The 25,983-nt window shown below is 32.0% G+C and overlaps 16 non-coding genes across 16 annotated transcripts; all 16 read left to right on the top strand.

The window, feature by feature from the left end:
* The first annotated feature begins 978 nt into the window (after window positions 1-978).
* On the top strand, window positions 979-1,052 carry TRNAI-AAU (transfer RNA isoleucine (anticodon AAU)). The gene has a single exon. It is a non-coding gene; the product is annotated as a tRNA-Ile (tRNA).
* Window positions 1,053-1,841: 789 nt separating this feature from the next.
* On the top strand, window positions 1,842-1,915 carry TRNAF-AAA (transfer RNA phenylalanine (anticodon AAA)). The gene has a single exon. It is a non-coding gene; the product is annotated as a tRNA-Phe (tRNA).
* Window positions 1,916-3,566: 1,651 nt separating this feature from the next.
* TRNAF-AAA (transfer RNA phenylalanine (anticodon AAA)) lies at window positions 3,567-3,640 on the top strand. Its single transcript has one exon. It is a non-coding gene; the product is annotated as a tRNA-Phe (tRNA).
* Window positions 3,641-5,545: 1,905 nt separating this feature from the next.
* Window positions 5,546-5,619, top strand: TRNAI-AAU (transfer RNA isoleucine (anticodon AAU)). The gene has a single exon. It is a non-coding gene; the product is annotated as a tRNA-Ile (tRNA).
* A 789-nt stretch (window positions 5,620-6,408) lies between these two features.
* Window positions 6,409-6,482, top strand: TRNAI-AAU (transfer RNA isoleucine (anticodon AAU)). Its single transcript has one exon. It is a non-coding gene; the product is annotated as a tRNA-Ile (tRNA).
* A 1,595-nt stretch (window positions 6,483-8,077) lies between these two features.
* Window positions 8,078-8,151, top strand: TRNAI-AAU (transfer RNA isoleucine (anticodon AAU)). Its single transcript has one exon. It is a non-coding gene; the product is annotated as a tRNA-Ile (tRNA).
* A 1,043-nt stretch (window positions 8,152-9,194) lies between these two features.
* Window positions 9,195-9,268, top strand: TRNAI-AAU (transfer RNA isoleucine (anticodon AAU)). Its single transcript has one exon. It is a non-coding gene; the product is annotated as a tRNA-Ile (tRNA).
* A 789-nt stretch (window positions 9,269-10,057) lies between these two features.
* TRNAI-AAU (transfer RNA isoleucine (anticodon AAU)) lies at window positions 10,058-10,131 on the top strand. Its single transcript has one exon. It is a non-coding gene; the product is annotated as a tRNA-Ile (tRNA).
* A 1,595-nt stretch (window positions 10,132-11,726) lies between these two features.
* On the top strand, window positions 11,727-11,800 carry TRNAI-AAU (transfer RNA isoleucine (anticodon AAU)). The gene has a single exon. It is a non-coding gene; the product is annotated as a tRNA-Ile (tRNA).
* Window positions 11,801-15,685: 3,885 nt separating this feature from the next.
* Window positions 15,686-15,759, top strand: TRNAI-AAU (transfer RNA isoleucine (anticodon AAU)). The gene has a single exon. It is a non-coding gene; the product is annotated as a tRNA-Ile (tRNA).
* A 1,596-nt stretch (window positions 15,760-17,355) lies between these two features.
* TRNAI-AAU (transfer RNA isoleucine (anticodon AAU)) lies at window positions 17,356-17,429 on the top strand. The gene has a single exon. It is a non-coding gene; the product is annotated as a tRNA-Ile (tRNA).
* A 1,906-nt stretch (window positions 17,430-19,335) lies between these two features.
* On the top strand, window positions 19,336-19,409 carry TRNAI-AAU (transfer RNA isoleucine (anticodon AAU)). Its single transcript has one exon. It is a non-coding gene; the product is annotated as a tRNA-Ile (tRNA).
* Window positions 19,410-21,314: 1,905 nt separating this feature from the next.
* On the top strand, window positions 21,315-21,388 carry TRNAI-AAU (transfer RNA isoleucine (anticodon AAU)). Its single transcript has one exon. It is a non-coding gene; the product is annotated as a tRNA-Ile (tRNA).
* A 789-nt stretch (window positions 21,389-22,177) lies between these two features.
* Window positions 22,178-22,251, top strand: TRNAF-AAA (transfer RNA phenylalanine (anticodon AAA)). The gene has a single exon. It is a non-coding gene; the product is annotated as a tRNA-Phe (tRNA).
* Window positions 22,252-24,156: 1,905 nt separating this feature from the next.
* TRNAI-AAU (transfer RNA isoleucine (anticodon AAU)) lies at window positions 24,157-24,230 on the top strand. The gene has a single exon. It is a non-coding gene; the product is annotated as a tRNA-Ile (tRNA).
* Window positions 24,231-25,019: 789 nt separating this feature from the next.
* Window positions 25,020-25,093, top strand: TRNAI-AAU (transfer RNA isoleucine (anticodon AAU)). Its single transcript has one exon. It is a non-coding gene; the product is annotated as a tRNA-Ile (tRNA).
* Window positions 25,094-25,983: the final 890 nt, after the last annotated feature.

Below are 25,983 nucleotides of genomic sequence, written 5' to 3'. Positions count from 1 at the left end.
ATCAAAAGCTACTTGAAGGATTGAATAAATACATTTGATATAGTTGTAGAATTAATTATCATTCTGAAAGCTCCTGGAATATCTATAATTGGTTCTAAGTTCTAACGCCAAGTAACTAAATCTCTTATTTATTGCAATTTATTGAGGTCATTTTTGTTTTGTCTTGTTGATGAAATATAAAGATAGTATGAATGTAAACAGCTGAATATAAGCTTTCCAACTATCCCGGGTTAACAATCAGTAGCACTTCATCATCTGCTATTTCTTCAATAGTATGCTATATATTTAGTGAGCCTATTAGTTTAGTCTTTAGAGCATAAAGTTAAAAATGCCAGGGACATACTTTCAATCAGTCTCCAAGCCAATACTTGATGCTCCTTTAATGTTGAAAATAGATGTATTTTCTTCTGTGTCATGTGTATCTCTATATTTCCTTTGAGGGGAAGCTGATAGAATGATTAAATGAATCAATTGCATATAGGCGATGAATTGTTATTTATTGCTAAAACACATGGAAAAAACATTAATGGTTCTAAGTTCTAACACTAAGTATGAAAATCTCTTTTGTATTGTAATTTTTCTAAAGTCATATAAGTTTCTTCATGTTGATAATTTATATTTATAACTTCATGGTACACCTCTGAAATTAAGCTTTCCAAATCTCCCGGGTTAACTATCATTAGCACTTCTTCATATGCTCGACTTCCAGGTATTTGTGCAAAATGGCCTGTTAGCTCAGATGGTTGTTATTTATTGCTAAAACACATGGAAAAAACATTAATGGCTCTAAGTTCTAACACTAAGTATGAAAATCTCTTTTGTATTGTAATTTTTCTAAAGTCATATTAGTTTCTTCATGTTGATATTATATATTTATAACTTCATGGTAAACCTCCGAAATTAAGCTTTCCAAATCGCCCGGGTTAACTATCATTAGCACTTCTTCATATGCTGGACTTCCAGGAATTTGTGCAGACCGGCCTGTTAGCTCAGATGGTTAGAGCATGGTGCTAATAACGCCAAGGTCACAGGTTCGATCCCTGTACAGGCCAAGTTTAATTGTTTGTAAAAAGATAAATTTTTCTTGTGTCTCATTTTTGACTGTTTATCACCTTGGATCAAACGCTGCTTGAAGGATTGGATGAATACATTTGATATAGTTGTAGAATTAATTATTATTCTGAAAGCTCCTGAAATATCTATTAATGACTCTAAGTTCTAACGCCAAGTAACTAAATCTCTTATTTATTGCAATTTATTGAGGTCATTTTTGTTTTGTCTTGTTGATGAAATATAAAGATAGTATGAATGTAAACAGCTGAATATAAGCTTTCCAACTATCCCGGGTTAACAATCGGTAGCACTTCATCATCTGCTATTTCTTCAATAGTATGCTATGTATTTATTGAGCCTATTAGTTTAGTCTGTAGAGCATAAAGTTAAAAATGCCAAGGACATACTTTCAATCAGTCTCCAAGCCAATACTTGATGCTCCTTTAATGTTGAAAATAGATGTATTTTCTTCTGTATCATGTGTATCTCTATATTTCCTTTGAGGGGAAGCTGATAGAATGATTAAATGAATCAATTGCATATAGGTGATGAATTGTTATTTATTGCTAAAACACATGGAAAAAACATTAATGGTTCTAAGTTCTAACACTAAGTATGAAAATCTCTTTTGTATTGTAATTTTTTTAAAGTCATATAAGTTTCTTCATGTTGATATTATATATTTATAACTTCATGGTAAACCTCTGAAATTAAGCTTTCCAAATCTCCCGGGTTAACTATCATTAGCACTTCTTCATATGCTGGACTTCCAGTAAATTGTGCAAAATGGCCTGTTAGCTCAGATGGTTAGAGCGTGGTGCTAAAAACGCCAAGGTCACAGGTTCGATCCCTGTACAGGCCAAGTTTAATTATTTGTAAAAAGATACATTTTTCTTGTGTCTCATTTTTGACTGTTTATCACCTTGGATCAAAAGCTGCTTGAAGGATTGGATGAATACATTTGATATAGTTGTAGAATTAATTATTATTCTGAAAGCTCCTGAAATATCTATTAATGGTTCTAAGTTCTAACGCCAAGTAACTAAATCTCTTATTTATTGCAATTCATTGAGGTCATTTTTGTTTTGTCTTGTTGATGAAATATAAAGATAGTATGAATGTAAACAGCTGAATATAAGCTTTCCAACTATCCCGGGTTAACAATCGGTAGAACTTTATCATCTGCTATTTCTTCAATAGTATGCTATATATTTATTGAGCCTATTAGTTTAGTCTTTAGAGCATAATGTTAAAAATGCCAAGGACATACTTTCAATCAGTCTCCAAGCCAATACTTGATGCTCCTTTAATGTTGAAAATAGATGTATTTTCTTCTGTATCATGTGTATGTCTATATTTCCTTTGAGGGGAAGCTGATAGAATGATTAGATGATTCAATTGCATATAGGTGATGAATTGTTATTTTTTGCTAAAACACATGGAAAAACATTAATGGTTCTAAGTTCTAACACTAAGTATGAAAATGTCTTTTGTATTGTAATTTTTTTAAAGTCATATTAGTTTCTTCATGTTGATATTGTATATTTATAACTTCATGGTAAACCTCTGAAATTAAGCTTTCCAAATCTCCCGGGTTAACTATCATTAGCACTTCTTCATATGCTGGACTTCCAGGATTATGTGCAAAATGGCCTGTTAGCTCAGATGGTTAGAGCGAGGTGCTAATAACGCCAAGGTCACAGGTTCGATCCCTGTACAGGCCAAGTTTAATTGTTTGTAAAAAGATACATTTTTCTTGTGTCTCATTTTTGACTGTTTATCACCTTGGATCAAAAGCTACTTGAAGGATTGGATAAATACATTTGATATAGTTGTAGAATTAATTATCATTCTGAAAGCTCCTGGAATATCTATAATTGGTTCTAAGTTCTAACGCCAAGTAACTAAATCTCTTATTTATTGCAATTTATTGAGGTCATTTTTGTTTTGTCTTGTTGATGAAATATAAAGATAGTATGAATGTAAACAGCTGAATATAAGCTTTCCAACTATCCCGGGTTAACAATCGGTAGCACTTCATCATCTGCTATTTCTTCAATAGTATGCTATGTATTTATTGAGCCTATTAGTTTAGTCTGTAGAGCATAAAGTTAAAAATGCCAAGGACATACTTTCAATCAGTCTCCAAGCCAATACTTGATACTCCTTTAATGTTGAAAATAGATGTATTTTCTTCTGTATCATGTGTATCTCTATATTTCCTTTGAGGGGAAGCTGATAGAATGATTAAATGAATCAATTGCATATAGGTGATGAATTGTTATTTATTGCTAAAACACATGGAAAAAACATTAATGGTTCTAAGTTCTAACACTAAGTATGAAAATCTCTTTTGTATTGTAATTTTTTTAAAGTCATATAAGTTTCTTCATGTTGATATTATATATTTATAACTTCATGGTAAACCTCTGAAATTAAGCTTTCCAAATCTCCCGGGTTAACTATCATTAGCACTTCTTCATATGCTGGACTTCCAGTAAATTGAGCAAAATGGCCTGTTAGCTCAGATGGTTAGAGCGTGGTGCTAAAAACGCCAAGGTCACAGGTTCGATCCCTGTACAGGCCAAGTTTAATTATTTGTAAAAAGATACATTTTTCTTGTGTCTCATTTTTGACTGTTTATCACCTTGGATCAAAAGCTGCTTGAAGGATTGGATGAATACATTTGATATAGTTGTAGAATTAATTATTATTCTGAAAGCTCCTGAAATATCTATTAATGGTTCTAAGTTCTAACGCCAAGTAACTAAATCTCTTATTTATTGCAATTCATTGAGGTCATTTTTGTTTTGTCTTGTTGATGAAATATAAAGATAGTATGAATGTAAACAGCTGAATATAAGCTTTCCAACTATCCCGGGTTAACAATCGGTAGAACTTCATCATCTGCTATTTCTTCAATAGTATGCTATATATTTATTGAGCCTATTAGTTTAGTCTTTAGAGCATAATGTTAAAAATGCCAAGGACATACTTTCAATCAGTCTCCAAGCCAATACTTGATGCTCCTTTAATGTTGAAAATAGATGTATTTTCTTCTGTATCATGTGTATGTCTATATTTCCTTTGAGGGGAAGCTGATAGAATGATTAGATGATTCAATTGCATATAGGTGATGAATTGTTATTTATTGCTAAAACACATGGAAAAACATTAATGGTTCTAAGTTCTAACACTAAGTATGAAAATGTCTTTTGTATTGTAATTTTTTTAAAGTCATATTAGTTTCTTCATGTTGATATTGTATATTTATAACTTCATGGTAAACCTCTGAAATTAAGCTTTCCAAATCTCCCGGGTTAACTATCATTAGCACTTCTTCATATGCTGGACTTCCAGGATTATGTGCAAAACGGCCTGTTAGCTCAGATGGCTAGAGCGAGGTGCTAATAACGCCAAGGTCACAGGTTCGATCCCTGTACAGGCCAAGTTTAATTGTTTGTAAAAAGATACATTTTTCTTGTGTCTCATTTTTGACTGTTTATCACCTTGGATCAAAAGCTACTTGAAGGATTGAATAAATACATTTGATATAGTTGTAGAATTAATTATCATTCTGAAAGCTCCTGGAATATCTATAATTGGTTCTAAGTTCTAACGCCAAGTAACTAAATCTCTTATTTATTGCAATTTATTGAGGTCATTTTTGTTTTGTCTTGTTGATGAAATATAAAGATAGTATGAATGTAAACAGCTGAATATAAGCTTTCCAACTATCCCGGGTTAACAATCAGTAGCACTTCATCATCTGCTATTTCTTCAATAGTATGCTATATATTTAGTGAGCCTATTAGTTTAGTCTTTAGAGCATAAAGTTAAAAATGCCAGGGACATACTTTCAATCAGTCTCCAAGCCAATACTTGATGCTCCTTTAATGTTGAAAATAGATGTATTTTCTTCTGTGTCATGTGTATCTCTATATTTCCTTTGAGGGGAAGCTGATAGAATGATTAAATGAATCAATTGCATATAGGCGATGAATTGTTATTTATTGCTAAAACACATGGAAAAAACATTAATGGTTCTAAGTTCTAACACTAAGTATGAAAATCTCTTTTGTATTGTAATTTTTCTAAAGTCATATAAGTTTCTTCATGTTGATAATTTATATTTATAACTTCATGGTACACCTCTGAAATTAAGCTTTCCAAATCTCCCGGGTTAACTATCATTAGCACTTCTTCATATGCTCGACTTCCAGGTATTTGTGCAAAATGGCCTGTTAGCTCAGATGGTTGTTATTTATTGCTAAAACACATGGAAAAAACATTAATGGCTCTAAGTTCTAACACTAAGTATGAAAATCTCTTTTGTATTGTAATTTTTCTAAAGTCATATTAGTTTCTTCATGTTGATATTATATATTTATAACTTCATGGTAAACCTCCGAAATTAAGCTTTCCAAATCTCCCGGGTTAACTATCATTAGCACTTCTTCATATGCTGGACTTCCAGGAATTTGTGCAGACCGGCCTGTTAGCTCAGATGGTTAGAGCGTGGTGCTAATAACGCCAAGGTCACAGGTTCGATCCCTGTACAGGCCAAGTTTAATTGTTTGTAAAAAGATAAATTTTTCTTGTGTCTCATTTTTGACTGTTTATCACCTTGGATCAAACGCTGCTTGAAGGATTGGATGAATACATTTGATATAGTTGTAGAATTAATTATTATTCTGAAAGCTCCTGAAATATCTATTAATGACTCTAAGTTCTAACGCCAAGTAACTAAATCTCTTATTTATTGCAATTTATTGAGGTCATTTTTGTTTTGTCTTGTTGATGAAATATAAAGATAGTATGAATGTAAACAGCTGAATATAAGCTTTCCAACTATCCCGGGTTAACAATCGGTAGCACTTCATCATCTGCTATTTCTTCAATAGTATGCTATGTATTTATTGAGCCTATTAGTTTAGTCTGTAGAGCATAAAGTTAAAAATGCCAAGGACATACTTTCAATCAGTCTCCAAGCCAATACTTGATGCTCCTTTAATGTTGAAAATAGATGTATTTTCTTCTGTATCATGTGTATCTCTATATTTCCTTTGAGGGGAAGCTGATAGAATGATTAAATGAATCAATTGCATATAGGTGATGAATTGTTATTTATTGCTAAAACACATGGAAAAAACATTAATGGTTCTAAGTTCTAACACTAAGTATGAAAATCTCTTTTGTATTGTAATTTTTTTAAAGTCATATAAGTTTCTTCATGTTGATATTATATATTTATAACTTCATGGTAAACCTCTGAAATTAAGCTTTCCAAATCTCCCGGGTTAACTATCATTAGCACTTCTTCATATGCTGGACTTCCAGTAAATTGTGCAAAATGGCCTGTTAGCTCAGATGGTTAGAGCGTGGTGCTAATAACGCCAAGGTCACAGGTTCGATCCCTGTACAGGCCAAGTTTAATTATTTGTAAAAAGATACATTTTTCTTGTGTCTCATTTTTGACTGTTTATCACCTTGGATCAAACGCTGCTTGAAGGATTGGATGAATACATTTGATATAGTTGTAGAATTAATTATTATTCTGAAAGCTCCTGAAATATCTATTAATGGTTCTAAGTTCTAACGCCAAGTAACTAAATCTCTTATTTATTGCAATTCATTGAGGTCATTTTTGTTTTGTCTTGTTGATGAAATATAAAGATAGTATGAATGTAAACAGCTGAATATAAGCTTTCCAACTATCCCGGGTTAACAATCGGTAGAACTTCATCATCTGCTATTTCTTCAATAGTATGCTATATATTTATTGAGCCTATTAGTTTAGTCTTTAGAGCATAATGTTAAAAATGCCAAGGACATACTTTCAATCAGTCTCCAAGCCAATACTTGATGCTCCTTTAATGTTGAAAATAGATGTATTTTCTTCTGTATCATGTGTATGTCTATATTTCCTTTGAGGGGAAGCTGATAGAATGATTAGATGATTCAATTGCATATAGGTGATGAATTGTTATTTATTGCTAAAACACATGGAAAAACATTAATGGTTCTAAGTTCTAACACTAAGTATTAAAATGTCTTTTGTATTGTAATTTTTTTAAAGTCATATTAGTTTCTTCATGTTGATATTGTATATTTATAACTTCATGGTAAACCTCTGAAATTAAGCTTTCCAAATCTCCCGGGTTAACTATCATTAGCACTTCTTCATATGCTGGACTTCCAGGATTATGTGCAAAACGGCCTGTTAGCTCAGATGGTTAGAGCGAGGTGCTAATAACGCCAAGGTCACAGGTTCGATCCCTGTACAGGCCAAGTTTAATTGTTTGTAAAAAGATACATTTTTCTTGTGTCTCATTTTTGACTGTTTATCACCTTGGATCAAAAGCTACTTGAAGGATTGGATTAATACATTTGGTATAGTTGTAGAATTAATTATCATTCTGAAAGCTCCTGTAATATCTATAATTGGTTCTAAGTTCTAACGCCAAGTAACTAAATCTCTTATTTATTGCAATTTATTGAGGTCATTTTTGTTTTGTCTTGTTGATGAAATATAAAGATAGTATGAATGTAAACAGCTGAATATAAGCTTTCCAACTATCCCGGGTTAACAATCAGTAGCACTTCATCATCTGCTATTTCTTCAATAGTATGCTATATATTTAGTGAGCCTATTAGTTTAGTCTTTAGAGCATAAAGTTAAAAATGCCAAGGACATACTTTCAATTAGTCTCCAAGCCAATACTTGATGCTCCTTTAATGTTGAAAATAGATGTATTTTCTTCTGTATCATGTGTATCTCTATATTTCCTTTGAGGGGAAGCTGATAGAATGATTAAATGAATCAATTGCATATAGGTGATGAATTGTTATTTATTGCTAAAGCACATGGAAAAAACATTAATGGTTCTAAGTTCTAACACTAAGTATGAAAATCTCTTTTGTATAGTAATTTTTTTAAAGTCATATAAGTTTCTTCATGTTGATATTATATATTTATAACTTTCATATTCATATGCTGGACTTCCAGGATTTTGTGCAAAACGGCCTGTTAGCTCAGATGGTTAGAGCGTGGTGCTAATAACGCCAAGGTCACAGGTTCGATCCCTGTACAGGCCAAGTTTAATTGTTTGTAAAAAGATACATTTTTCTTGTGTCTCATTTTTGACTGTTTATCACCTTGGATCAAAAGCTACTTGAAGGATTGGATAAATACATTTGATATAGTTGTAGAATTAATTATCATTCTGAAAGCTCCTGGAATATCTATAATTGGTTCTAAGTTCTAACGCCAAGTAACTAAATCTCTTATTTATTGCAATTTATTGAGGTCATTTTTGTTTTGTCTTGTTGATGAAATATAAAGATAGTATGAATGTAAACAGCTGAATATAAGCTTTCCAACTATCCCGGGTTAACAATCAGTAGCACTTCATCATCTGCTATTTCTTCAATAGTATGCTATATATTTAGTGAGCCTATTAGTTTAGTCTTTAGAGCATAAAGTTAAAAATGCCAAGGACATACTTTCAATTAGTCTCCAAGCCAATACTTGATGCTCCTGTAATGTTGAAAATAGATGTATTTTCTTCTGTATCATGTGTATCTCTATATTTCCTTTGAGGGGAAGCTGATAGAATGATTAAATGAATCAATTGCATATAGGTGATGAATTGTTATTTATTGCTAAAACACATGGAAAAAACATTAATGGTTCTAAGTTCTAACACTAAGTATGAAAATCTCTTTTGTATTGTAATTTTTCTAAAGTCATATAAGTTTCTTCATGTTGATAATTTATATTTATAACTTCATGGTACACCTCTGAAATTAAGCTTTCCAAATCTCCCGGGTTAACTATCATTAGCACTTCTTCATATGCTCGACTTCCAGGTATTTGTGCAAAATGGCCTGTTAGCTCAGATGGTTGTTATTTATTGCTAAAACACATGGAAAAAACATTAATGGCTCTAAGTTCTAACACTAAGTATGAAAATCTCTTTTGTATTGTAATTTTTCTAAAGTCATATTAGTTTCTTCATGTTGATATTATATATTTATAACTTCATGGTAAACCTCCGAAATTAAGCTTTCCAAATCTCCCGGGTTAACTATCATTAGCACTTCTTCATATGCTGGACTTCCAGGAATTTGTGCAGACCGGCCTGTTAGCTCAGATGGTTAGAGCGTGGTGCTAATAACGCCAAGGTCACAGGTTCGATCCCTGTACAGGCCAAGTTTAATTGTTTGTAAAAAGATAAATTTTTCTTGTGTCTCATTTTTGACTGTTTATCACCTTGGATCAAACGCTGCTTGAAGGATTGGATGAATACATTTGATATAGTTGTAGAATTAATTATTATTCTGAAAGCTCCTGAAATATCTATTAATGACTCTAAGTTCTAACGCCAAGTAACTAAATCTCTTATTTATTGCAATTTATTGAGGTCATTTTTGTTTTGTCTTGTTGATGAAATATAAAGATAGTATGAATGTAAACAGCTGAATATAAGCTTTCCAACTATCCCGGGTTAACAATCGGTAGCACTTCATCATCTGCTATTTCTTCAATAGTATGCTATGTATTTATTGAGCCTATTAGTTTAGTCTGTAGAGCATTAAGTTAAAAATGCCAAGGACATACTTTCAATCAGTCTCCAAGCCAATACTTGATGCTCCTTTAATGTTGAAAATAGATGTATTTTCTTCTGTATCATGTGTATCTCTATATTTCCTTTGAGGGGAAGCTGATAGAATGATTAAATGAATCAATTGCATATAGGTGATGAATTGTTATTTATTGCTAAAACACATGGAAAAAACATTAATGGTTCTAAGTTCTAACACTAAGTATGAAAATCTCTTTTGTATTGTAATTTTTTTAAAGTCATATAAGTTTCTTCATGTTGATATTATATATTTATAACTTCATGGTAAACCTCTGAAATTAAGCTTTCCAAATCTCCCGGGTTAACTATCATTAGCACTTCTTCATATGCTGGACTTCCAGTAAATTGTGCAAAATGGCCTGTTAGCTCAGATGGTTAGAGCGTGGTGCTAATAACGCCAAGGTCACAGGTTCGATCCCTGTACAGGCCAAGTTTAATTATTTGTAAAAAGATACATTTTTCTTGTGTCTCATTTTTGACTGTTTATCACCTTGGATCAAACGCTGCTTGAAGGATTGGATGAATACATTTGATATAGTTGTAGAATTAATTATTATTCTGAAAGCTCCTGAAATATCTATTAATGGTTCTAAGTTCTAACGCCAAGTAACTAAATCTCTTATTTATTGCAATTCATTGAGGTCATTTTTGTTTTGTCTTGTTGATGAAATATAAAGATAGTATGAATGTAAACAGCTGAATATAAGCTTTCCAACTATCCCGGGTTAACAATCGGTAGAACTTCATCATCTGCTATTTCTTCAATAGTATGCTATATATTTATTGAGCCTATTAGTTTAGTCTTTAGAGCATAATGTTAAAAATGCCAAGGACATACTTTCAATCAGTCTCCAAGCCAATACTTGATGCTCCTTTAATGTTGAAAATAGATGTATTTTCTTCTGTATCATGTGTATGTCTATATTTCCTTTGAGGGGAAGCTGATAGAATGATTAGATGATTCAATTGCATATAGGTGATGAATTGTTATTTATTGCTAAAACACATGGAAAAACATTAATGGTTCTAAGTTCTAACACTAAGTATTAAAATGTCTTTTGTATTGTAATTTTTTTAAAGTCATATTAGTTTCTTCATGTTGATATTGTATATTTATAACTTCATGGTAAACCTCTGAAATTAAGCTTTCCAAATCTCCCGGGTTAACTATCATTAGCACTTCTTCATATGCTGGACTTCCAGGATTATGTGCAAAACGGCCTGTTAGCTCAGATGGTTAGAGCGAGGTGCTAATAACGCCAAGGTCACAGGTTCGATCCCTGTACAGGCCAAGTTTAATTGTTTGTAAAAAGATACATTTTTCTTGTGTCTCATTTTTGACTGTTTATCACCTTGGATCAAAAGCTACTTGAAGGATTGGATTAATACATTTGGTATAGTTGTAGAATTAATTATCATTCTGAAAGCTCCTGTAATATCTATAATTGGTTCTAAGTTCTAACGCCAAGTAACTAAATCTCTTATTTATTGCAATTTATTGAGGTCATTTTTGTTTTGTCTTGTTGATGAAATATAAAGATAGTATGAATGTAAACAGCTGAATATAAGCTTTCCAACTATCCCGGGTTAACAATCAGTAGCACTTCATCATCTGCTATTTCTTCAATAGTATGCTATATATTTAGTGAGCCTATTAGTTTAGTCTTTAGAGCATAAAGTTAAAAATGCCAAGGACATACTTTCAATTAGTCTCCAAGCCAATACTTGATGCTCCTTTAATGTTGAAAATAGATGTATTTTCTTCTGTATCATGTGTATCTCTATATTTCCTTTGAGGGGAAGCTGATAGAATGATTAAATGAATCAATTGCATATAGGTGATGAATTGTTATTTATTGCTAAAGCACATGGAAAAAACATTAATGGTTCTAAGTTCTAACACTAAGTATGAAAATCTCTTTTGTATAGTAATTTTTTTAAAGTCATATAAGTTTCTTCATGTTGATATTATATATTTATAACTTTCATATTCATATGCTGGACTTCCAGGGTTTTGTGCAAAACGGCCTGTTAGCTCAGATGGTTAGAGCGTGGTGCTAATAACGCCAAGGTCACAGGTTCGATCCCTGTACAGGCCAAGTTTAATTGTTTGTAAAAAGATACATTTTTCTTGTGTCTCATTTTTGACTGTTTATCACCTTGGATCAAAAGCTACTTGAAGGATTGGATAAATACATTTGATATAGTTGTAGAATTAATTATCATTCTGAAAGCTCCTGGAATATCTATAATTGGTTCTAAGTTCTAACGCCAAGTAACTAAATCTCTTATTTATTGCAATTTATTGAGGTCATTTTTGTTTTGTCTTGTTGATGAAATATAAAGATAGTATGAATGTAAACAGCTGAATATAAGCTTTCCAACTATCCCGGGTTAACAATCAGTAGCACTTCATCATCTGCTATTTCTTCAATAGTATGCTATATATTTAGTGAGCCTATTAGTTTAGTCTTTAGAGCATAAAGTTAAAAATGCCAAGGACATACTTTCAATTAGTCTCCAAGCCAATACTTGATGCTCCTGTAATGTTGAAAATAGATGTATTTTCTTCTGTATCATGTGTATCTCTATATTTCCTTTGAGGGGAAGCTGATAGAATGATTAAATGAATCAATTGCATATAGGTGATGAATTGTTATTTATTGCTAAAACACATGGAAAAAACATTAATGGTTCTAAGTTCTAACACTAAGTATGAAAATCTCTTTTGTATTGTAATTTTTCTAAAGTCATATAAGTTTCTTCATGTTGATAATTTATATTTATAACTTCATGGTACACCTCTGAAATTAAGCTTTCCAAATCTCCCGGGTTAACTATCATTAGCACTTCTTCATATGCTCGACTTCCAGATATTTGTGCAAAATGGCCTGTTAGCTCATATGGTTGTTATTTATTGCTAAAACACATGGAAAAAACATTAATGGCTCTAAGTTCTAACACTAAGTATGAAAATCTCTTTTGTATTGTAATTTTTCTAAAGTCATATTAGTTTCTTCATGTTGATATTATATATTTATAACTTCATGGTAAACCTCCGAAATTAAGCTTTCCAAATCTCCCGGGTTAACTATCATTAGCACTTCTTCATATGCTGGACTTCCAGGAATTTGTGCAGACCGGCCTGTTAGCTCAGATGGTTAGAGCGTGGTGCTAATAACGCCAAGGTCACAGGTGCGATCCCTGTACAGGCCAAGTTTAATTGTTTGTAAAAAGATAAATTATTCTTGTGTCTCATTTTTGACTGTTTATCACCTTGGATCAAACGCTGCTTGAAGGATTGGATGAATACATTTGATATAGTTGTAGAATTAATTATTATTCTGAAAGCTCCTGAAATATCTATTAATGACTCTAAGTTCTAACACCAAGTAACTAAATCTCTTATTTATTGCAATTTATTGAGGTCATTTTTGTTTTGTCTTGTTGATGAAATATAAAGATAGTATGAATGTAAACAGCTGAATATAAGCTTTCCAACTATCCCGGGTTAACAATCGGTAGCACTTCATCATCTGCTATTTCTTCAATAGTATGCTATGTATTTATTGAGCCTATTAGTTTAGTCTGTAGAGCATAAAGTTAAAAATGCCAAGGACATACTTTCAATCAGTCTCCAAGCCAATACTTGATGCTCCTTTAATGTTGAAAATAGATGTATTTTCTTCTGTATCATGTGTATCTCTATATTTCCTTTGAGGGGAAGCTGATAGAATGATTAAATGAATCAATTGCATATAGGTGATGAATTGTTATTTATTGCTAAAACACATAGAAAAAACATTAATGGTTCTAAGTTCTAACACTAAGTATGAAAATCTCTTTTGTATTGTAATTTTTTTAAAGTCATATAAGTTTCTTCATGTTGATATTATATATTTATAACTTCATGGTGAACCTCTGAAATTAAGCTTTCCAAATCTCCCGGGTTAACTATCATTAGCACTTCTTCATATGCTGGACTTCCAGTAAATTGTGCAAAATGGCCTGTTAGGTCAGATGGTTAGAGCGTGGTGCTAATAACGCCAAGGTCACAGGTTCGATCCCTGTACAGGCCAAGTTTAATTATTTGTAAAAAGATACATTTTTCTTGTGTCTCATTTTTGACTGTTTATCACCTTGGATCAAACGCTGCTTGAAGGATTGGATGAATACATTTGATATAGTTGTAGAATTAATTATTATTCTGAAAGCTCCTGAAATATCTATTAATGGTTCTAAGTTCTAACGCCAAGTAACTAAATCTCTTATTTATTGCAATTCATTGAGGTAATTTTTGTTTTGTCTTGTTGATGAAATATAAAGATAGTATGAATGTAAACAGCTGAATATAAGCTTTCCAACTATCCCGGGTTAACAATCGGTAGAACTTCATCATCTGCTATTTCTTCAATAGTATGCTATATATTTATTGAGCCTATTAGTTTAGTCTTTAGAGCATAATGTTAAAAATGCCAAGGACATACTTTCAATCAGTCTCCAAGCCAATACTTGATGCTCCTTTAATGTTGAAAATAGATGTATTTTCTTCTGTATCATGTGTATGTCTATATTTCCTTTGAGGGGAAGCTGATAGAATGATTAGATGATTCAATTGCATATAGGTGATGAATTGTTATTTATTGCTAAAACACATGGAAAAACATTAATGGTTCTAAGTTCTAACACTAAGTATGAAAATGTCTTTTGTATTGTAATTTTTTTAAAGTCATATTAGTTTCTTCATGTTGATATTGTATATTTATAACTTCATGGTAAACCTCTGAAATTAAGCTTTCCAAATCTCCCGGGTTAACTATCATTAGCACTTCTTCATATGCTGGACTTCCAGGATTATGTGCAAAACGGCCTGTTAGCTCAGATGGTTAGAGCGAGGTGCTAATAACGCCAAGGTCACAGGTTCGATCCCTGTACAGGCCAAGTTTAATTGTTTGTAAAAAGATACATTTTTCTTGTGTCTCATTTTTGACTGTTTATCACCTTGGATCAAAAGCTACTTGAAGGATTGGATAAATACATTTGATATAGTTGTAGAATTAATTATCATTCTGAAAGCTCCTGGAATATCTATAATTGGTTCTAAGTTCTAACGCCAAGTAACTAAATCTCTTATTTATTGCAATTTATTGAGGTCATTTTTGTTTTGTCTTGTTGATGAAATATAAAGATAGTATGAATGTAAACAGCTGAATATAAGCTTTCCAACTATCCCGGGTTAACAATCAGTAGCACTTCATCATCTGCTATTTCTTCAATAGTATGCTATATATTTAGTGAGCCTATTAGTTTAGTCTTTAGAGCATAAAGTTAAAAATGCCAGGGACATACTTTCAATCAGTCTCCAAGCCAATACTTGATGCTCCTTTAATGTTGAAAATAGATGTATTTTCTTCTGTGTCATGTGTATCTCTATATTTCCTTTGAGGGGAAGCTGATAGAATGATTAAATGAATCAATTGCATATAGGTGATGAATTGTTATTTATTGCTAAAACACATGGAAAAAACATTAATGGTTCTAAGTTCTAACACTAAGTATGAAAATCTCTTTTGTATTGTAATTTTTCTAAAGTCATATAAGTTTCTTCATGTTGATAATTTATATTTATAACTTCATGGTACACCTCTGAAATTAAGCTTTCCAAATCTCCCGGGTTAACTATCATTAGCACTTCTTCATATGCTCGACTTCCAGGTATTTGTGCAAAATGGCCTGTTAGCTCAGATGGTTGTTATTTATTGCTAAAACACATGGAAAAAACATTAATGGCTCTAAGTTCTAACACTAAGTATGAAAATCTCTTTTGTATTGTAATTTTTCTAAAGTCATATTAGTTTCTTCATGTTGATATTATATATTTATAACTTCATGGTAAACCTCCGAAATTAAGCTTTCCAAATCTCCCGGGTTAACTATCATTAGCACTTCTTCATATGCTGGACTTCCAGGAATTTGTGCAGACCGGCCTGTTAGCTCAGATGGTTAGAGCGTGGTGCTAATAACGCCAAGGGCACAGGTTCGATCCCTGTACAGGCCAAGTTTAATTGTTTGTAAAAAGATAAATTTTTCTTGTGTCTCATTTTTGACTGTTTATCACCTTGGATCAAACGCTGCTTGAAGGATTGGATGAATACATTTGATATAGTTGTAGAATTAATTATTATTCTGAAAGCTCCTGAAATATCTATTAATGACTCTAAGTTCTAACGCCAAGTAACTAAATCTCTTATTTATTGCAATTTATTGAGGTCATTTTTGTTTTGTCTTGTTGATGAAATATAAAGATAGTATGAATGTAAACAGCTGAATATAAGCTTTCCAACTATCCCGGGTTAACAATCGGTAGCACTTCATCATCTGCTATTTCTTCAATAGTATGCTATGTATTTATTGAGCCTATTAGTTTAGTCTGTAGAGCATAAAGTTAAAAATGCCAAGGACATACTTTCAATCAGTCTCCAAGCCAATACTTGATGCTCCTTTAATGTTGAAAATAGATGTATTTTCTTCTGTATCATGTGTATCTCTATATTTCCTTTGAGGGGAAGCTGATAGAATGATTAAATGAATCAATTGCATATAGGTGATGAATTGTTATTTATTGCTAAAACACATGGAAAAAACATTAATGGTTCTAAGTTCTAACACTAAGTATGAAAATCTCTTTTGTATTGTAATTTTTTTAAAGTCATATAAGTTTCTTCATGTTGATATTATATATTTATAACTTCATGGTAAACCTCTGAAATTAAGCTTTCCAAATCTCCCGGGTTAACTATCATTAGCACTTCTTCATATGCTGGACTTCCAGGATTATGTGCAAAACGGCCTGTTAGCTCAGATGGTTAGAGCGAGGTGCTAATAACGCCAAGGTCACAGGTTCGATCCCTGTACAGGCCAAGTTTAATTGTTTGTAAAAAGATACATTTTTCTTGTGTCTCATTTTTGACTGTTTATCACCTTGGATCAAAAGCTACTTGAAGGATTGGATTAATACATTTGGTATAGTTGTAGAATTAATTATCATTCTGAAAGCTCCTGTAATATCTATAATTGGTTCTAAGTTCTAACGCCAAGTAACTAAATCTCTTATTTATTGCAATTTATTGAGGTCATTTTTGTTTTGTCTTGTTGATGAAATATAAAGATAGTATGAATGTAAACAGCTGAATATAAGCTTTCCAACTATCCCGGGTTAACAATCAGTAGCACTTCATCATCTGCTATTTCTTCAATAGTATGCTATATATTTAGTGAGCCTATTAGTTTAGTCTTTAGAGCATAAAGTTAAAAATGCCAAGGACATACTTTCAATTAGTCTCCAAGCCAATACTTGATGCTCCTTTAATGTTGAAAATAGATGTATTTTCTTCTGTATCATGTGTATCTCTATATTTCCTTTGAGGGGAAGCTGATAGAATGATTAAATGAATCAATTGCATATAGGTGATGAATTGTTATTTATTGCTAAAGCACATGGAAAAAACATTAATGGTTCTAAGTTCTAACACTAAGTATGAAAATCTCTTTTGTATAGTAATTTTTTTAAAGTCATATAAGTTTCTTCATGTTGATATTATATATTTATAACTTTCATATTCATATGCTGGACTTCCAGGATTTTGTGCAAAACGGCCTGTTAGCTCAGATGGTTAGAGCGTGGTGCTAATAACGCCAAGGTCACAGGTTCGATCCCTGTACAGGCCAAGTTTAATTGTTTGTAAAAAGATACATTTTTCTTGTGTCTCATTTTTGACTGTTTATCACCTTGGATCAAAAGCTACTTGAAGGATTGGATAAATACATTTGATATAGTTGTAGAATTAATTATCATTCTGAAAGCTCCTGGAATATCTATAATTGGTTCTAAGTTCTAACGCCAAGTAACTAAATCTCTTATTTATTGCAATTTATTGAGGTCATTTTTGTTTTGTCTTGTTGATGAAATATAAAGATAGTATGAATGTAAACAGCTGAATATAAGCTTTCCAACTATCCCGGGTTAACAATCAGTAGCACTTCATCATCTGCTATTTCTTCAATAGTATGCTATATATTTAGTGAGCCTATTAGTTTAGTCTTTAGAGCATAAAGTTAAAAATGCCAAGGACATACTTTCAATTAGTCTCCAAGCCAATACTTGATGCTCCTGTAATGTTGAAAATAGATGTATTTTCTTCTGTATCATGTGTATCTCTATATTTCCTTTGAGGGGAAGCTGATAGAATGATTAAATGAATCAATTGCATATAGGTGATGAATTGTTATTTATTGCTAAAACACATGGAAAAAACATTAATGGTTCTAAGTTCTAACACTAAGTATGAAAATCTCTTTTGTATTGTAATTTTTCTAAAGTCATATAAGTTTCTTCATGTTGATAATTTATATTTATAACTTCAGGGTACACCTCTGAAATTAAGCTTTCCAAATCTCCCGGGTTAACTATCATTAGCACTTCTTCATATGCTCGACTTCCAGATATTTGTGCAAAATGGCCTGTTAGCTCAGATGGTTGTTATTTATTGCTAAAACACATGGAAAAAACATTAATGGCTCTAAGTTCTAACACTAAGTATGAAAATCTCTTTTGTATTGTAATTTTTCTAAAGTCATATTAGTTTCTTCATGTTGATATTATATATTTATAACTTCATGGTAAACCTCCGAAATTAAGCTTTCCAAATCTCCCGGGTTAACTATCATTAGCACTTCTTCATATGCTGGACTTCCAGGAATTTGTGCAGACCGGCCTGTTAGCTCAGATGGTTAGAGCGTGGTGCTAATAACGCCAAGGTCACAGGTGCGATCCCTGTACAGGCCAAGTTTAATTGTTTGTAAAAAGATAAATTATTCTTGTGTCTCATTTTTGACTGTTTATCACCTTGGATCAAACGCTGCTTGAAGGATTGGATGAATACATTTGATATAGTTGTAGAATTAATTATTATTCTGAAAGCTCCTGAAATATCTATTAATGACTCTAAGTTCTAACACCAAGTAACTAAATCTCTTATTTATTGCAATTTATTGAGGTCATTTTTGTTTTGTCTTGTTGATGAAATATAAAGATAGTATGAATGTAAACAGCTGAATATAAGCTTTCCAACTATCCCGGGTTAACAATCGGTAGCACTTCATCATCTGCTATTTCTTCAATAGTATGCTATGTATTTATTGAGCCTATTAGTTTAGTCTGTAGAGCATAAAGTTAAAAATGCCAAGGACATACTTTCAATCAGTCTCCAAGCCAATACTTGATGCTCCTTTAATGTTGAAAATAGATGTATTTTCTTCTGTATCATGTGTATCTCTATATTTCCTTTGAGGGGAAGCTGATAGAATGATTAAATGAATCAATTGCATATAGGTGATGAATTGTTATTTATTGCTAAAACACATAGAAAAAACATTAATGGTTCTAAGTTCTAACACTAAGTATGAAAATCTCTTTTGTATTGTAATTTTTTTAAAGTCATATAAGTTTCTTCATGTTGATATTATATATTTATAACTTCATGGTGAACCTCTGAAATTAAGCTTTCCAAATCTCCCGGGTTAACTATCATTAGCACTTCTTCATATGCTGGACTTCCAGTAAATTGTGCAAAATGGCCTGTTAGCTCAGATGGTTAGAGCGTGGTGCTAATAACGCCAAGGTCACAGGTTCGATCCCTGTACAGGCCAAGTTTAATTATTTGTAAAAAGATACATTTTTCTTGTGTCTCATTTTTGACTGTTTATCACCTTGGATCAAACGCTGCTTGAAGGATTGGATGAATACATTTGATATAGTTGTAGAATTAATTATTATTCTGAAAGCTCCTGAAATATCTATTAATGGTTCTAAGTTCTAACGCCAAGTAACTAAATCTCTTATTTATTGCAATTCATTGAGGTAATTTTTGTTTTGTCTTGTTGATGAAATATAAAGATAGTATGAATGTAAACAGCTGAATATAAGCTTTCCAACTATCCCGGGTTAACAATCGGTAGAACTTCATCATCTGCTATTTCTTCAATAGTATGCTATATATTTATTGAGCCTATTAGTTTAGTCTTTAGAGCATAATGTTAAAAATGCCAAGGACATACTTTCAATCAGTCTCCAAGCCAATACTTGATGCTCCTTTAATGTTGAAAATAGATGTATTTTCTTCTGTATCATGTGTATGTCTATATTTCCTTTGAGGGGAAGCTGATAGAATGATTAGATGATTCAATTGCATATAGGTGATGAATTGTTATTTATTGCTAAAACACATGGAAAAACATTAATGGTTCTAAGTTCTAACACTAAGTATGAAAATGTCTTTTGTATTGTAATTTTTTTAAAGTCATATTAGTTTCTTCATGTTGATATTGTATATTTATAACTTCATGGTAAACCTCTGAAATTAAGCTTTCCAAATCTCCCGGGTTAACTATCATTAGCACTTCTTCATATGCTGGACTTCCAGGATTATGTGCAAAACGGCCTGTTAGCTCAGATGGTTAGAGCGAGGTGCTAATAACGCCAAGGTCACAGGTTCGATCCCTGTACAGGCCAAGTTTAATTGTTTGTAAAAAGATACATTTTTCTTGTGTCTCATTTTTGACTGTTTATCACCTTGGATCAAAAGCTACTTGAAGGATTGGATAAATACATTTGATATAGTTGTAGAATTAATTATCATTCTGAAAGCTCCTGGAATATCTATAATTGGTTCTAAGTTCTAACGCCAAGTAACTAAATCTCTTATTTATTGCAATTTATTGAGGTCATTTTTGTTTTGTCTTGTTGATGAAATATAAAGATAGTATGAATGTAAACAGCTGAATATAAGCTTTCCAACTATCCCGGGTTAACAATCAGTAGCACTTCATCATCTGCTATTTCTTCAATAGTATGCTATATATTTAGTGAGCCTATTAGTTTAGTCTTTAGAGCATAAAGTTAAAAATGCCAGGGACATACTTTCAATCAGTCTCCAAGCCAATACTTGATGCTCCTTTAATGTTGAAAATAGATGTATTTTCTTCTGTGTCATGTGTATCTCTATATTTCCTTTGAGGGGAAGCTGATAGAATGATTAAATGAATCAATTGCATATAGGTGATGAATTGTTATTTATTGCTAAAACACATGGAAAAAACATTAATGGTTCTAAGTTCTAACACTAAGTATGAAAATCTCTTTTGTATTGTAATTTTTCTAAAGTCATATAAGTTTCTTCATGTTGATAATTTATATTTATAACTTCATGGTACACCTCTGAAATTAAGCTTTCCAAATCTCCCGGGTTAACTATCATTAGCACTTCTTCATATGCTCGACTTCCAGGTATTTGTGCAAAATGGCCTGTTAGCTCAGATGGTTGTTATTTATTGCTAAAACACATGGAAAAAACATTAATGGCTCTAAGTTCTAACACTAAGTATGAAAATCTCTTTTGTATTGTAATTTTTCTAAAGTCATATTAGTTTCTTCATGTTGATATTATATATTTATAACTTCATGGTAAACCTCCGAAATTAAGCTTTCCAAATCTCCCGGGTTAACTATCATTAGCACTTCTTCATATGCTGGACTTCCAGGAATTTGTGCAGACCGGCCTGTTAGCTCAGATGGTTAGAGCGTGGTGCTAATAACGCCAAGGGCACAGGTTCGATCCCTGTACAGGCCAAGTTTAATTGTTTGTAAAAAGATACATTTTTCTTGTGTCTCATTTTTGACTGTTTATCACCTTGGATCAAACGCTGCTTGAAGGATTGGATGAATACATTTGATATAGTTGTAGAATTAATTATTATTCTGAAAGCTCCTGAAATATCTATTAATGACTCTAAGTTCTAACGCCAAGTAACTAAATCTCTTATTTATTGCAATTTATTGAGGTCATTTTTGTTTTGTCTTGTTGATGAAATATAAAGATAGTATGAATGTAAACAGCTGAATATAAGCTTTCCAACTATCCCGGGTTAACAATCGGTAGCACTTCATCATCTGCTATTTCTTCAATAGTATGCTATGTATTTATTGAGCCTATTAGTTTAGTCTGTAGAGCATAAAGTTAAAAATGCCAAGGACATACTTTCAATCAGTCTCCAAGCCAATACTTGATGCTCCTTTAATGTTGAAAATAGATGTATTTTCTTCTGTATCATGTGTATCTCTATATTTCCTTTGAGGGGAAGCTGATAGAATGATTAAATGAATCAATTGCATATAGGTGATGAATTGTTATTTATTGCTAAAACACATGGAAAAAACATTAATGGTTCTAAGTTCTAACACTAAGTATGAAAATCTCTTTTGTATTGTAATTTTTTTAAAGTCATATAAGTTTCTTCATGTTGATATTATATATTTATAACTTCATGGTAAACCTCTGAAATTAAGCTTTCCAAATCTCCCGGGTTAACTATCATTAGCACTTCTTCATATGCTGGACTTCCAGTAAATTGTGCAAAATGGCCTGTTAGCTCAGATGGTTAGAGCGTGGTGCTAAAAACGCCAAGGTCACAGGTTCGATCCCTGTACAGGCCAAGTTTAATTATTTGTAAAAAGATACATTTTTCTTGTGTCTCATTTTTGACTGTTTATCACCTTGGATCAAAAGCTGCTTGAAGGATTGGATGAATACATTTGATATAGTTGTAGAATTAATTATTATTCTGAAAGCTCCTGAAATATCTATTAATGGTTCTAAGTTCTAACGCCAAGTAACTAAATCTCTTATTTATTGCAATTCATTGAGGTCATTTTTGTTTTGTCTTGTTGATGAAATATAAAGATAGTATGAATGTAAACAGCTGAATATAAGCTTTCCAACTATCCCGGGTTAACAATCGGTAGAACTTCATCATCTGCTATTTCTTCAATAGTATGCTATATATTTATTGAGCCTATTAGTTTAGTCTTTAGAGCATAATGTTAAAAATGCCAAGGACATACTTTCAATCAGTCTCCAAGCCAATACTTGATGCTCCTTTAATGTTGAAAATAGATGTATTTTCTTCTGTATCATGTGTATGTCTATATTTCCTTTGAGGGGAAGCTGATAGAATGATTAGATGATTCAATTGCATATAGGTGATGAATTGTTATTTATTGCTAAAACACATGGAAAAACATTAATGGTTCTAAGTTCTAACACTAAGTATGAAAATGTCTTTTGTATTGTAATTTTTTTAAAGTCATATTAGTTTCTTCATGTTGATATTGTATATTTATAACTTCATGGTAAACCTCTGAAATTAAGCTTTCCAAATCTCCCGGGTTAACTATCATTAGCACTTCTTCATATGCTGGACTTCCAGGATTATGTGCAAAACGGCCTGTTAGCTCAGATGGTTAGAGCGAGGTGCTAATAACGCCAAGGTCACAGGTTCGATCCCTGTACAGGCCAAGTTTAATTGTTTGTAAAAAGATATATTTTTCTTGTGTCTCATTTTTGACTGTTTATCACCTTGGATCAAAAGCTACTTGAAGGATTGGATAAATACATTTGATATAGTTGTAGAATTAATTATCATTCTGAAAGCTCCTGGAATATCTATAATTGGTTCTAAGTTCTAACGCCAAGTAACTAAATCTCTTATTTATTGCAATTTATTGAGGTCATTTTTGTTTTGTCTTGTTGATGAAATATAAAGATAGTATGAATGTAAACAGCTGAATATAAGCTTTCCAACTATCCCGGGTTAACAATCAGTAGCACTTCATCATCTGCTATTTCTTCAATAGTATGCTATATATTTAGTGAGCCTATTAGTTTAGTCTTTAGAGCATAAAGTTAAAAATGCCAGGGACATACTTTCAATCAGTCTCCAAGCCAATACTTGATGCTCCTTTAATGTTGAAAATAGATGTATTTTCTTCTGTGTCATGTGTATCTCTATATTTCCTTTGAGGGGAAGCTGATAGAATGATTAAATGAATCAATTGCATATAGGCGATGAATTGTTATTTATTGCTAAAACACATGGAAAAAACATTAATGGTTCTAAGTTCTAACACTAAGTATGAAAATCTCTTTTGTATTGTAATTTTTCTAAAGTCATATAAGTTTCTTCATGTTGATAATTTATATTTATAACTTCATGGTACACCTCTGAAATTAAGCTTTCCAAATCTCCCGGGTTAACTATCATTAGCACTTCTTCATATGCTCGACTTCCAGGTATTTGTGCAAAATGGCCTGTTAGCTCAGATGGTTGTTATTTATTGCTAAAACACATGGAAAAAACATTAATGGCTCTAAGTTCTAACACTAAGTATGAAAATCTCTTTTGTATTGTAATTTTTCTAAAGTCATATTAGTTTCTTCATGTTGATATTATATATTTATAACTTCATGGTAAACCTCCGAAATTAAGCTTTCCAAATCTCCCGGGTTAACTATCATTAGCACTTCTTCATATGCTGGACTTCCAGGAACTTGTGCAGACCGGCCTGTTAGCTCAGATGGTTAGAGCGTGGTGCTAATAACGCCAAGGTCACAGGTTCGATCCCTGTACAGGCCAAGTTTAATTGTTTGTAAAAAGATAAATTTTTCTTGTGTCTCATTTTTGACTGTTTATCACCTTGGATCAAACGCTGCTTGAAGGATTGGATGAATACATTTGATATAGTTGTAGAATTAATTATTATTCTGAAAGCTCCTGAAATATCTATTAATGACTCTAAGTTCTAACGCCAAGTAACTAAATCTCTTATTTATTGCAATTTATTGAGGTCATTTTTGTTTTGTCTTGTTGATGAAATATAAAGATAGTATGAATGTAAACAGCTGAATATAAGCTTTCCAACTATCCCGGGTTAACAATCGGTAGCACTTCATCATCTGCTATTTCTTCAATAGTATGCTATGTATTTATTGAGCCTATTAGTTTAGTCTGTAGAGCATAAAGTTAAAAATGCCAAGGACATACTTTCAATCAATCTCCAAGCCAATACTTGATGCTCCTTTAATGTTGAAAATAGATGTATTTTCTTCTGTATCATGTGTATCTCTATATTTCCTTTGAGGGGAAGCTGATAGAATGATTAAATGAATCAATTGCATATAGGTGATGAATTGTTATTTATTGCTAAAACACATGGAAAAAACATTAATGGTTCTAAGTTCTAACACTAAGTATGAAAATCTCTTTTGTATTGTAATTTTTTTAAAGTCATATAAGTTTCTTCATGTTGATATTATATATTTATAACTTCATGGTAAACCTCTGAAATTAAGCTTTCCAAATCTCCCGGGTTAACTATCATTAGCACTTCTTCATATGCTGGACTTCCAGTAAATTGTGCAAAATGGCCTGTTAGCTCAGATGGTTAGAGCGTGGTGCTAATAACGCCAAGGTCACAGGTTCGATCCCTGTACAGGCCAAGTTTAATTATTTGTAAAAAGATACATTTTTCTTGTGTCTCATTTTTGACTGTTTATCACCTTGGATCAAACGCTTCTTGAAGGATTGGATGAATACATTTGATATAGTTGTAGAATTAATTATTATTCTGAAAGCTCCTGAAATATCTATTAATGGTTCTAAGTTCTAACGCCAAGTAACTAAATCTCTTATTTATTGCAATTCATTGAGGTCATTTTTGTTTTGTCTTGTTGATGAAATATAAAGATAGTATGAATGTAAACAGCTGAATATAAGCTTTCCAACTATCCCGGGTTAACAATCGGTAGAACTTCATCATCTGCTATTTCTTCAATAGTATGCTATATATTTATTGAGCCTATTAGTTTAGTCTTTAGAGCATAATGTTAAAAATGCCAAGGACATACTTTCAATCAGTCTCCAAGCCAATACTTGATGCTCCTTTAATGTTGAAAATAGATGTATTTTCTTCTGTATCATGTGTATGTCTATATTTCCTTTGAGGGGAAGCTGATAGAATGATTAGATGATTCAATTGCATATAGGTGATGAATTGTTATTTATTGCTAAAACACATGGAAAAACATTAATGGTTCTAAGTTCTAACACTAAGTATGAAAATGTCTTTTGTATTGTAATTTTTTTAAAGTCATATTAGTTTCTTCATGTTGATATTGTATATTTATAACTTCATGGTAAACCTCTGAAATTAAGCTTTCCAAATCTCCCGGGTTAACTATCATTAGCACTTCTTCATATGCTGGACTTCCAGGATTATGTGCAAAACGGCCTGTTAGCTCAGATGGTTAGAGCGAGGTGCTAATAACGCCAAGGTCACAGGTTCGATCCCTGTACAGGCCAAGTTTAATTGTTTGTAAAAAGATACATT

This window comes from Lissotriton vulgaris, chromosome 4_1 (genome assembly GCF_964263255.1).
Source record: "Lissotriton vulgaris chromosome 4_1, aLisVul1.2, whole genome shotgun sequence".
NCBI lineage: Eukaryota > Metazoa > Chordata > Amphibia > Caudata > Salamandridae > Lissotriton > Lissotriton vulgaris.
This window is presented reverse-complemented; position numbering and strand designations above follow the sequence as displayed.